This window comes from Trachemys scripta, chromosome 5, assembly GCF_013100865.1.
Source record: "Trachemys scripta elegans isolate TJP31775 chromosome 5, CAS_Tse_1.0, whole genome shotgun sequence".
Classification (NCBI taxonomy): domain Eukaryota; kingdom Metazoa; phylum Chordata; order Testudines; family Emydidae; genus Trachemys; species Trachemys scripta.
The window spans coordinates 90,390,433-90,402,839 of record NC_048302.1 but is presented as its reverse complement, the minus strand read 5'-3'; the positions used below and the strand labels follow the sequence as shown (position 1 = coordinate 90,402,839).

The 12,407-nt window shown below is 40.4% G+C and overlaps 1 protein-coding gene across 3 annotated transcripts in view; it reads right to left on the bottom strand.

Annotated features, from left to right (window-relative positions):
* Positions 1-12,407, bottom strand: part of FRYL (FRY like transcription coactivator) — a 394,573-nt gene that overhangs the window by 359,618 nt on the left and 22,548 nt on the right. For 2 of the 3 annotated variants that reach the window (XM_034771653.1, XM_034771654.1), the window contains exon 2: positions 8,002-8,211. The exons of the other annotated variant lie outside the window; for it this stretch is intronic. The gene's annotated coding sequence lies outside the window, so the exon portion shown is untranslated. The remainder of the gene's footprint in view (positions 1-8,001; positions 8,212-12,407) is intronic. 3 annotated transcript variants of the gene reach the window in all.

The following is a 12,407-nucleotide window of genomic DNA, read 5'->3' as shown; positions in this document are numbered from 1 at the left end:
CTGTAGAAAAAGTAAAATGTGTGAGGCTATTTATCTGGAACATGTTATACACATTTATAGGACTGTACACATGAACTGCAACAACCATTTTATTAAATTACTAACTCACAATAGAATCATACATAAAACTGCAAAATTATGGCATGTAAAAGGTTGGGGTTTGAAAAATATATGTATTGAGAACACACAATAGCAATTTTTTTTTCTTTAACTACAGATATTTGGCTTACAGAGTTAGTCTTCACTAGTGGCACATGTAAACTTATTGGCAGATAATGTAAGCTCTACAAACCAAAGTCAAGAGTGCACAGAACTCATATATTCACATTTTAATTTTATAATAATTCAAAAGTTATCCAGACAACCTTAATATAAGTCCTATGGAGTTCTAAGCAATTTTTTCAGCAGAAAATAATTTGTTCAAAGGAATTTGTTATAATAAAATCTTTCTAATTCAACAAGCATGCGATATTGCTGGAATCCTGATTACATGATTCAGCAAACAAACAATACTGTATTATCATTAAAAATTCAAAATGTCTTACCTTGCCCGCCTTGTCTCTCTAAATTATCCAATAAAAGATATTACCTAAACAACTTCTGTAGGTGACAGAGACAAGCACAACTAAGATTTTTTTGGTTCGATGCACTGGCTTTCTGGATTGCAAAACAACAACAACCAAAAAGCCACAACTAAGCCACCAGCAATTTATAGGTATAGGTATTGGTATCAAAAAGATGGATCCACCACATAAATTAGAATCTGTATTAGCCCCTGATATAGCCCTAAGATACAGTGAAAAGAATGGATACTTATCTTACTGTAGTTGTGGTTCTTAGAGTGTCCACACAGATTCCACTAGAGGCACATGTGCCACACATAAAATCAAATTATTCTGGCCAGCAGTGTTTGTTGGGGCCATGTCTGTGCCTTTGATGTCCTTATGCCCCCCCACCAGGGAACATTAAAGGCAGAGTGGGCCCAACCAGTCAGACAGATCCTTTGCAGATACAGAATCCCAGAGAATTAGGACTAGTAGCAGGAAAGAAGGGCAGGTAGTGGAACCCATGTGGAAAACACATCTCAAATAACCACAGTTACTGTAAGGTAAATTCTTTCTTTCATTGATTGTCCACATCGATTCCATGGATTCTCTTCATCTAAATAGAAGATTGAGACCCCATCTATTTTTCAGGATCAGAAAGCACCTGGAATAAAAACTTTTACCTCCAATTCCCTTGGCACCACTTGTATAGCCTTCCACCTCAAGGAAGGAGTAAACCTCTGATTTCAGTAGGTTCTCTTGAAAGGGGTCCCTAAGAGGGATGGAGGGCAGGTTGGAAAGAGGGAAGGATTCAAATTGCAGAGAATAACCCCTTTGAACTATTTCCAGAATCCATTTGTCTGGGGTGATGATACTTCAGGCACTGAACGAGTGGCAAAGTGTTTCCGAAAAAAGGAGGGATTCAAAGTTGGTCCGAAGCACTTGAGCCACACATCAAAACTTGAGGCCTAAGGCAGAAGACAAAGAAGATGTTTGTTTGCCTTTTATTATGGGTTTAAAGTTCTTCATCCGTTGTTGCTGCACAAGACGAGGTTGTGATGCTGGTACTGGCATCACTGTGAGAAATATGAAGATGAGGACAACTACTGTTATCTATACTATCTAAAACCAGACACCCAAGGCCTTCTTGGGCGTTGGTAGACCCATAGGGATCTGTTCACCTGGTGGTCACATTTTCCCACCGTAGGACCTCTTCATTTCTCACACTGAACAAGTAATCACCCCTGAAAGGCACCACACCTGCGTCCTAGTTTCTGGTAGACCACCAGATGATCTGAGACGTGTGCTGTCTCAAAGTTATGGCTGATGGTACTGCATCAGAGGAGTCAAAATGATAATCTCAGACTGTGCTTGGCCACTAAACAGTCCTTCTGCTATCAGAACCCTGGTTAACTTCCTTCAGTCAGAAGTGAGGGCCACAGCAAATATAGCCATTTTCTCCCATAGATGGTACTGATACCTGGACATTACAGACTGTTAGAGTTACTGATGCTTAGTGAGACAGAAGAGAAACCTCCTGCTGCCCAAAGTATGCACCTTATGCCTTCCTTGTCACATGCAGTGAACTTGGCCTTTTTTTTAACTCAATACAGTTACAACCACCACCAGCAAAACTGGGAGCATGAGAAGTGTGGAAGAATGAAAATCTTTCATGAGGCAGCCAGTACAGTTTGTCTTGACAGTTTCTTTTGACATAGACCGGCTGGATGCAGGAGTAGCACAAGCTGTCTGTGCACATTGTAACAGCACTTCCAAAGGAGGGAGGGTCATAATGTTTGTAGAAGAACCCACAATATCAGATGGGGTGAGAGATTTCTTCCACTGGAACAAAGGTATTTTTAAAGTCTATGTCATTCTGTCCTCAAGCTCACAGAACTTAAACTGATGGGGAAAAATGCAGAGGCAACTCTCACATTGTTGTCAGGAGAGTAGTGGTGGAATAAGCCTTTCAGCTGTATAAATCTAGCCTCTTTAATTCCTTATCCCTGCAACAGGCTTTAGGACAGTAGTAGTTATGACCACCAAGGAATCAGGCGCAGGATGGATTTAAAAAAAAAAGTCAAAATCTCATTGAGCATATGATTTCTCCTATCCATTCACTTGGCCATAGGACGTATAGAGGCCGAGGTCTGCCAGAGTTTTTTTGCTAGCTCCAGTAAGGCTTCATTGATAGAAATGGCAACTCTTCAAGGAGGATGTGGGGATTCTTTTGCACAAGCTGTGCCTGCACTACTAGAGAAGTAGCTACTCTCCTCATGAGATCCTGAAAATTTCTGAAATCCTCTAGAGGAGGTCAACATCTGGTGAAGATGAAGAAAGATGGAGAATATCTAAGGGTTCTTCTATTAATTCTCCTCTCCTCCAGGGGGTCCAGCACAGCAGGTGGAAGGATGATAGCAGGATCCTGAGCAGAGGTTTCTTGCATTGGATGAGACTTCCTCTAGACAGTGACCATGATGGAGATTCAGGGTCACCCGGAGTACACCAAGACCAGTAAGATCAGAGGATACTACATAGTCTGAGCAATCTATGGCAGGAGACGCCATTCTGGAGCTTCCCTATAGAAAAACCATTTCTGGCCTTTAGGTTTCCTAGTTGTAGAAGTCATGTAAGGTGGTCTAAAAGATCTCAAAGGTGAAACATGTTCATCCCTTTCAGAGTCTGAAGAAGAAATACAAGTCTCTTCAGAATAGGGAGGAGCAGTCCCCAGTGGGGATGTAGGTGGTCTAGGTATAGAAGACACATTGGGCTTCAAGGAAAGAGAAGACTGGGGTGGCTGGAACCCATGCAAGTGACTGGTGCCAGATTAATAGGTCAAAGAGACAATTCTGAAATGGAACTGACAGCAGTGATGTCCCCGAGTGCATCAACACTGCCCAGATGCATCAGTGAAGCAGAGAACACTGGTGTTGGTTGCAGCAAAGGAGAGTCCATTAGGGAAAGGGAAAGAAGATCCTTTACCGACAAAAAGCTCTGCGGGAAGAGGGGCACCATAGGTATGCGTAACAATGCCAACAGTGCAGAGGTAGACTGAATCAGATGAAAGGAGAAAGAAGGACCCGGTACAGGTGAAGACACCAATCTGAACAGCCCTGAATGAACCAGAGTTGATGGTGCTGTCCCAGATGAGACCAGCAGTACTAGAGGACTTACCAGAAGACTTCCAGGGAGAAAACCTATACTTCATGCTCATGTCAGCACAGAATATCTGGAGTCCAATCAACAAGGCTGACAGTGAAGTGTGACATTTGTCACCAAACTTGTGCTTCGAATCAAAAACAGTTAGAGGGGCACTCCTTGTTGTTTCTAAGTCCTTTGCCTCACAAAGGGGCTCAGCTCCAATGCAGGACACATCAGCTCTTTCATGAGGTGAACTTTAAGACAAAAATCCCTCTGTCTTCTAGTCCTGATGGGGCAGGAGGTATAGGTAGGGCATTTGTCCCTTACCACAAGAAATCAAACAACTCTTGTTCCTATCTTTGATGGCAAGAGCAGCCCTGCACATAGCACACTGCTTAACTCTTGGAGGATTTTAATATGGAAAAATTCCCAAGTAACTACTAAACTGTAACTAAATAAGCAAACTACTAACAGCTAAAAGCTAAAAGATGCTGGCTAACCGAAGCAAATGCTTCAGGGAGCTTCAACTCTAGACACAAGAGGTGGGAAGGAACTGAGAGTGAGGGGTAGGACACACCCCTTTCATACCCCCACCTGAGAGCACAAGGAGAGTAGGGGCACCTGCACTGCCTAGTAGTACCGCTGGCAAAAGTCTGTGACATGAGTGGACTGGGAGCTCATACACCTGCAGTGGAATATAAATATGTGCACAAGCACTCGAAGGAGAATTAACCTAAATGTTTGCTGTTGCCATTTTAAGTGATTTTTTTCAGTCAGACAAAGTGTGTTACCAGTTTTTGCTCCTCAAGAATATATAGAATCAGATAGACATGCCGCCTATGAAAAGATAAATATCTAAAGACAGATCTATTTCTTACCTAAATATTTGGGTCTTTCATACAACAGCTAGCCTATTCTGCTTTTTATTACATGTATATCACTTTAATCAGCATGCCCGTGTTCCCATATACTTTTGTGTCTAAAGTTATTTTTAAACATGGTTTCAGTACTCAAAACAGAAAATGTGGTGCTCCACCAGTTTACTGCCTGCAGAATTTGTTTGTGTTGCCAACACAGTGTTGCAGCACTGTCATATTATAGAAAATCTGATATCCTTAACTCTGAGCAAATCCTTTGATGGGGAACTACATTATCCAATCCATTGTACCACTGATTTTCTTTCATTGGTGCAGTTAGTAGCAAAACAAGTTAGAGATCTCAGATTTGACAGTTTATTGAAGACTAACATTTAGCCACCACAGCAACATGCTTATTAGCTCTGTACAGTGATCTTTGTGCACATGTTTGGAGAAAGCTTCTACCCAGATATGACATGTCAGACATTTATCATCTTGGTATCTATGTGGCTTCAAAAAGAACGGGATCTGAAACTTTCATTCCCATGCTAGAAGTGCTAAAGGAGGAATACAACAGAGGTACCCATGCCTGAGAGAATTTTTGGATACAGTCCTGTTAAAAATATGTTTATTTAGTCTAGAGAAGATAAGACTGGAGGGGGACATGATAACAGTCTGCAAGTACGTAAAAGGTTGTTAGAGGAGGGTGATAAATTGTTCTCCTTATCCACTGAGAACAAGACAAGAAGTAATAGGCTTAAATTGCAGCAGGGGAGATTTAGGTTGGCTATTGCAGGGAGTGGGGGAACCTTCCAAACTGAAAGGGTAATTAAATACTAGAATAAGTTACCTAGGGAGGCTGTGGAATCTCAGTCATTGGAAGTTTTTAAGAACAGATAAGACAAAAACCTGTCAGGGATGGTCTAGAATCTAGTTCATATATAGTTCTGCCCCAGTACATAGGATTGAACTAGATGGCCTATCAAGGTCCTTTCTAGTCCTACATTTCTATGATTCTAAACAAGAGGTAGCAAGTTCCAATCATCATATTCTGTACCTCTGAATTCACTACTCTGACAATGAGTCAGTAATCCAGCAGGTAGCAAGTTTGAGAAGAAAGATACAAGGGTCAAAACTTCATCACCAGACCAGGAATGAAGACCAGTGTCCAAAGTAAGTTTGGGGAGTAAAGTACACTGAGGCATTATTTATTATCAGTACCAACAATACAGATTAGAATGAATTTAATATGGCTGTATACTTCTCCTCTTTTAAAAAAAAAATTGCACTGCAATATAATGTACTGTAGTATCAGAGTAGGCAATGGGATCCAGGTCTGAGCATGATTTTCTGACATAATAGGATGTTTAAGTCATTGAAGATTGAAAATGTAGGTTACTCACCTGTAACTGGAGGTTCTTTGAGGTGTGTGGTTCCTATCTGTATTCCACAAATGAGATACGTATGTGCAGCATGAGTATGAGTCCAGTTTTTTTAGCAAGCAGTGTCCATTGGTCTGCATATGTGCTATGGCTCTATTCGTGCTCCAAACTGAGGAGATAAAGGACAGTGTGGATCGACACCTCTCTAGTTCCTATTCTTACCACAAATCCAGTTGATACACAGCAGAAGGGACAGAGGGTGGGTAGCTGAATATGGATATGGACCACACATCTCAAAGAACCTCCAGTGACAGGTAAGTAACCTCCATTTCTTTTTAGAGTGATGGTTCCAAAGTGTGTTCCACATATGGGAGGTTACCAAGCAGTGGTCAAAACAGGAGGTGGGTGCGAGGACACAGAAGTGATAGCTGATTGTAATACTGCTGTCTCCACAGCTGTATCTGCAGTACAAGATTGAACCAAGGTATAATGTCTTGTGAAGGTGTGCGTGGAGCTCCAAGTAGCTGCCCTACAAATTTCTAAAAGAGGTACATGTCTCAGAGATGCAGCAAAGGTTGCTTGTGCTCTCGTGGAATGAGCTCTCACCCCCACCAGCAAGTAGGGCAGAGGGAGAGAAAGGGGTACACAGCTGGGAGCTAGGTGACAGCAAAGGATAACACAACCAGATACTCATTTTCAAAGTCTGCACCGATATAGCTTGACCCCTTGATCTCACTGCTATAGAAACAAATATATGGAGGTGTCTTTGTAACAAATTCTGTTCTTTGTAGATAAGAGGCCAGTTCCCTTTAGACATCCAGAGAATGAACTCTCCTCTCTTCATCTAAGGCATGCGGTTTAGCCAAAAATATCACCAAGTGCCTGCTTGATGAGACTGGTGTATGGGGGGAGGGAGGGCAGCCCACATCTGATTGTGGTCTCATTGTCTTCTCCATCAGATATTTTCTAAATCTCAGTTCCTGACAGCCAAGTGCAGAACTCGTGGGGGAGATGTGAGCCTAACCCAGGCAATAGAGGGAGAATTGATGTTCATCACTCACAGAAAAACAGTGAGGGCAGGAAACAGTTTTTGAATCTTTGGGCAGAATACCAGCTTTCTTGGAGGTGGGGTAGATGGACCTATTTACATTATACTAAAAAAAAAATACTAAAAACCAAAATTATTTACAATATGTTTACAGAAGTGACATAGTAGAAGAGGCGCCAAGGACACCAAAGATTCCAACTTAGACCATACAGTAATAAGAAGGAACTGGAAAGGCATCAAGCTGCACACTCCTTTATAACCTCAGTTTAGAGCACAAAGATATAAGGCACATGCACAACCAACGGAGACTGCTTGCTAAGAAAATTCCAGACTCATGAGTGTGGTGCACATGCATATCCCTTGTGTGGGATACACATAGGGACCGGCACTGGAAGAAGAATCCTCTGTTTCTGTGGATAAATACTATAGCAGAGGCAACAGAACTGCAAGATTTCCCAATCGTGGTCCATCAACATGCCTCAACCCTGTTCTCAAAGGCCACCAGTAAAAGCAACATAGCCTATCAGTATTACAGAGTCATTAAGTGTTAATGAATTACAACATCCTAAAAGGAAGATTTAGAACTTGCTTAGATACTGATTTAGTTATATTAATGCAACCCCCTTCTGTAGACAACTATTTCGGTTTAAGAGTGCCTTATGAGTAACAATAAGGATGCCTTGTGACTCATCAGTAGCAGTAAGGAATCAACTTGAATGAAAATTGGTATAAGGTACTCTTCCAAAAACAGGTGTCTACACAAGAGGGTTGCACTGATTTAGTTAAACTGGTACCCTTGCGTACATGAGAAAAGTAATGAGAGATGGGATAGTCCCTTTCAATGCTCTATCTACACTAATTCCCTAATGCCAAGTAAGTAGCATCCGATATTGGAAGTATTAGTTGAAGCTCTTGTATGAAGTTACACATACAATAGCGCAGGGACATGAGTAGGGAAAAGTATTCAGACAATCCATCTAAATGTATCTTTTGTTCCATAATGTGATAATTTTTGAATATGGTCTTACCACTTGGAAGGCATTGTTGATCAACAATGTAAATTGTTAGTGCACCACACTTAAGATGGATCCATCATGACATTTCTTTCCAGGAGTCCAACTTGTGCTTTGAGGACGTGAAAGTAGATACAAAGATGAGTACAGCTACGAGTCACCTGGTATACAGCTGAACAAGAGTAAAGGCTCCAGGTATGGTACAAAGAAATTAAGTTTAAATGTCTGAAAGAAAAAGAGGGGAAGAGGGGAAAAATAGCTTAGTCAATTCTCATAGCAGTTTGCAATTAAGAGACGGTTAATCACTGAAAGTGGCCAACAATATCCAGAATTTTTCACAAAGAACCTTAAAACACAACTTTTTAAAAATGAAAAGCCACAAGAAATAAAACATAGATCTTAGATTTCAGAATTAGTAATCTTTATTCAGAAATGAGTTAGTAAATTCTCTTTCCTAGAACAGAAAATTAGACACTGATCTTTCCAGATCCCAAGTGTTTAAAAGGATCAGATCTCACAGTCAGATTCTGTTTCATATTTTATGGAAATGTGTACATACATGAAGCAAAATGCATACTTTTTTATATTAAGAAAGTTTACCTATTGAGTTTTATATATATTTAAACTTGATAAGTTTTTCTGTTTCAATCATATGTATATGAGCTCTCACTATTGAGAGAAATTCCATTCAGAAATATTTATACTGTCTCTGTGGAGCCAAATCGCTTTATAAGAAAGACAAATTCACCATTTTAACTGCAGCTGTGCCTCCTTAATTAGGCACCACAAAAATCATGAGCTTAAGCAAGAGATTCCCCTACTGTGGAAATCTGCTTGTAAGTTACACTCATGTTGCAACTTGCCTACACTGCAGGGTTTGCTTTTTTTGTTCTCCTTCCATACTAACAAACTATAGCAAACACTTTAATATTTAGAAGAATTATTAATTTTACCCTGGAGGCAGATCAAGCAATTTTAACTACTTTCAACAATTCAAGTCTCAACATGCAACAGCAGTCTGCATCACCCGTTCACTTAGTTCTCATAAGCAGAATTTCTTTTGCTCATTGTATGAAAGACTCCAGGCATATAAACAGAGCTGTACTCAAAGAACCATTTTATCAGAGTTCTGATGCAACAAGCATTTACTGGTTTCCTCTTAGAAGTAAACAATGGAAAACCAGGGGAAACACACTCCCAATGACACATGTTCTACTTTAAAAAAAAAAAAATACACAATTGGTTCTACTTCCTAATTACAGTTTTCCAGGAGCACATGATAAAATCTAGTTAAGATGTACAGAATTTTAAAAAATTAAAGAGCAAGCTACATCCAGAAGAGTTAGGTTTCAAAAAGATTGGGAGCAGGCTGCCCAGAGGAAATCTAAGGTTTTGCAACATTAGAAGCAAGTTATATAAACTAAGATACAATGTAATGCTTTAACAAAACAAGTCAAGTTGTTACTAGTACAGATTTCTGGAGAGTGATAGGCACCTACATAAGACAAAACCCCAAATATTGGAACTGTCCCTATAAAATTTGGGCATCTGGTCACCCTAGGTGGCTTGTCATGCAGGTCACCTTTTTACATGGACAAGCCCCAAGTTCCCACTATTTGTGAGTTTCTTCTGTACAACATAAACAAAGATCCATTCAAGATTTATCAAGACAGATGTACTCCTCCTGGACTACACCCAGAACAAAAGTTAGTGAGAATCAGAGAGGGGGCACTCTTGGTTGAGAGCCCCAAATGTTGAACAACCTAGTGGAGGAAACAAGATTAAACCTAATACTAACTTTTTTCAGAGCATTTTACAAGACTTGTCCTATTGTGAAAGCCTTCCTGCAATAATAGATAATAATTTCACTCAAGTGTTAGGAATTGTGCTTGTGGTGCTGACAGTCCCATTGACAAACTGCAGTCCATTAGTTTCTGTGAGGGTGCAAAATGAGAGCAGGGGGAAGAGAAAGAAGTATAATAATGACTTTTAAGACTGCATCAAGAAAATGCAGGCAACAATCCAGAGCCAGTTTAGTTGTGAACACTGATTCAATGGTTAAATAAAAAGAGACTCACTAGGAACCAACACATCTTGCCTGAACGTGTGACTGACTTATGCAAGTCCATGCAAGAGCAGCCTCTCTTTATAGTGTTCACTAAAGCATCTTCCCATTATAGAGCTTAATCCTGCTCTCTTTGCAGTCAACAGTGAAACTCCACTTAACTTCAATGGAGCAGGAACAAACCCAGAAAATAATTTTGCAAAAATTTCCTCACACTACAAGTTGGAAGGCAAGGTAGAAGGGTCAAAAGGGAGGTCTGGTGCCAGAATTTGTACCAAAGTAATTCAAAGATATAACAGTGTATATATTTTGCAATTCTCCTCAACCCAGTGAGGAAAAAGGAGATCCAACATGACAAAATCACCACGACCACCCAACACCAGAAGCTTCAGTCTGTTCATTAAGTTTGGGGGACCACGTAAGATTCATAAAATGTGAACATGAAGTTAGCAAAATTCAGCCACACAAGACCCCACAGACTACACTAGTTTCACCTCCACTTAGGTCATTATGAAGAGAAAGTTTATCTTTTGACACTTTAACTGTTAAAAGGATGCTCAGTGAATTTTGCACATCTTTCATAAGTGCACAACAGACAGATTTTGACTCTCACCTTCCCTGGAAACTTTGCCAAAGCCACCTGAAATTTCTAATGTCTTTATTTTTTTAAAAGGAAAACATCTGGAGCAGCTTTTGAGGGCGGGGAGGGAAACTTAAGGTCTTCACCTTTCAAGGAATCTTCTGACTTTCTTTTGGGGGGGGGTTAAGATGAGAAGTGTTGATTGATATAAATTGATCTAGGAACTTATTTTAGTCATCCTTTTAGTGCAGAAGTAGAATTTAGAGGTCCCCTCTCTAGACACTACAAGCCCATAATAAGACAGTCCCTGGACTAAAGAGCTTACAATCTAAAACAGACAAGACAGAGAAAGGAAGTATTGTTGTTACAATTTTTCAGATGAGGAAATGGGCCAAAGAGCTTAAAATAACCTGTGCAAGGAAGAGGTGGGAATTGAAACTAGAGCAGAGGTACTATTTGTTATTTTTCCATGCAACACCTAGCATGACAGGGCCTTTATTCTTAACCAGAGTTCTTATATGATACAAATTGTACTTGTCTATTCATAGAAAAAATAGTGTTTTAAGTCCCAGACCAGTGCCTTAGCCACAAGACTTTCCTTCCTCAATAAGAAACAATGCTATTGAGTGTTTTAGAGAGGCTAGATGCTTAAGCCTGAAGTCACTGAAACATAGAGGCCTGGAGGGTTCTAAAACCCATAGGGGAACTTCTGGGAACTAATAAGCAGAACCAGCCAGAGCCAAACAAAGATAGCATAGGGCAATACTGAACTAGAGCTCTTTAGGAATAATGGGTAAGGTTTACTTTTGCTAGAATTCTATTTATTAAGAAACCAGAAAGCAAGGCCCCAAACCTGCAAGTGAATCTGCACAAGACTAAAGCCTAAGTGTAAGTCCACACTGGAGCTGGAAGGTGACATTTTCAGCTCAATGAGACTTACCCGCGCTAGCTCTGATTGAGCTTGCCTGCTGAAAGTAGAAGGGCAGCTGAGGTGTCACAGGCTTGCAGCCCCAAGTGTAATCCTGTTCGAGATCCTAGGTATGTACTCAGAGGCCTATCCCGTACACCACTCATGCCACCATGGCTACACTATTTTTAGCATGCTAGCTTGATCACAGCTAAATCTTTCTGTGGACTGTCTCAGGGCATTAAGGCTTGAGTTTTCAACTGCCACTATACAATTCGGAGTTTCATTCGTCCCAACAGAAGGGATGTAGGTAAATCAAGGACTGAAAAGAATGACTTAACATCCCCACCCCCACAACCAAAAAGATGGTGATGCAAGGTCAGACAGTGACCTGTTAAGACTGTTAAGGTGATCCTTCTTCCCAAAATGTGAGGGCTGGTTTGTTTGTTAAACTTAAGATGTAAATATGACTCAAGGGGAAAAATTTAACACATTAAGTCGAGTTGAACTTTCATCATCTGGAGATAATGATTTTCTTAATATTTCCTGTCAAACAAAAGTGTTACTATACATTAGGGAGACCAAAACAGAGTATCACTGATCCTCTCTCCCCCCTGCAAGCAGCATTACCTACTACTCTTTGGGGAATTCTGCATCAAAAAAAAATTAAAGATTCTGCACATCAAATTTTAAAATTCTGCATATTTTTGTCAAAATAACACAACATAATCACTCGAGTTTCAATTATATTGGTAATGTATTTCAAAATACCTGTCAGCAATTATGTCTGTAACAATACAGACAACAAAAAAGATTCAGGAAGCGTCGCTCTGCTGGGGCTCCAGCCGACAGCCCCAGGCATGCGCAAA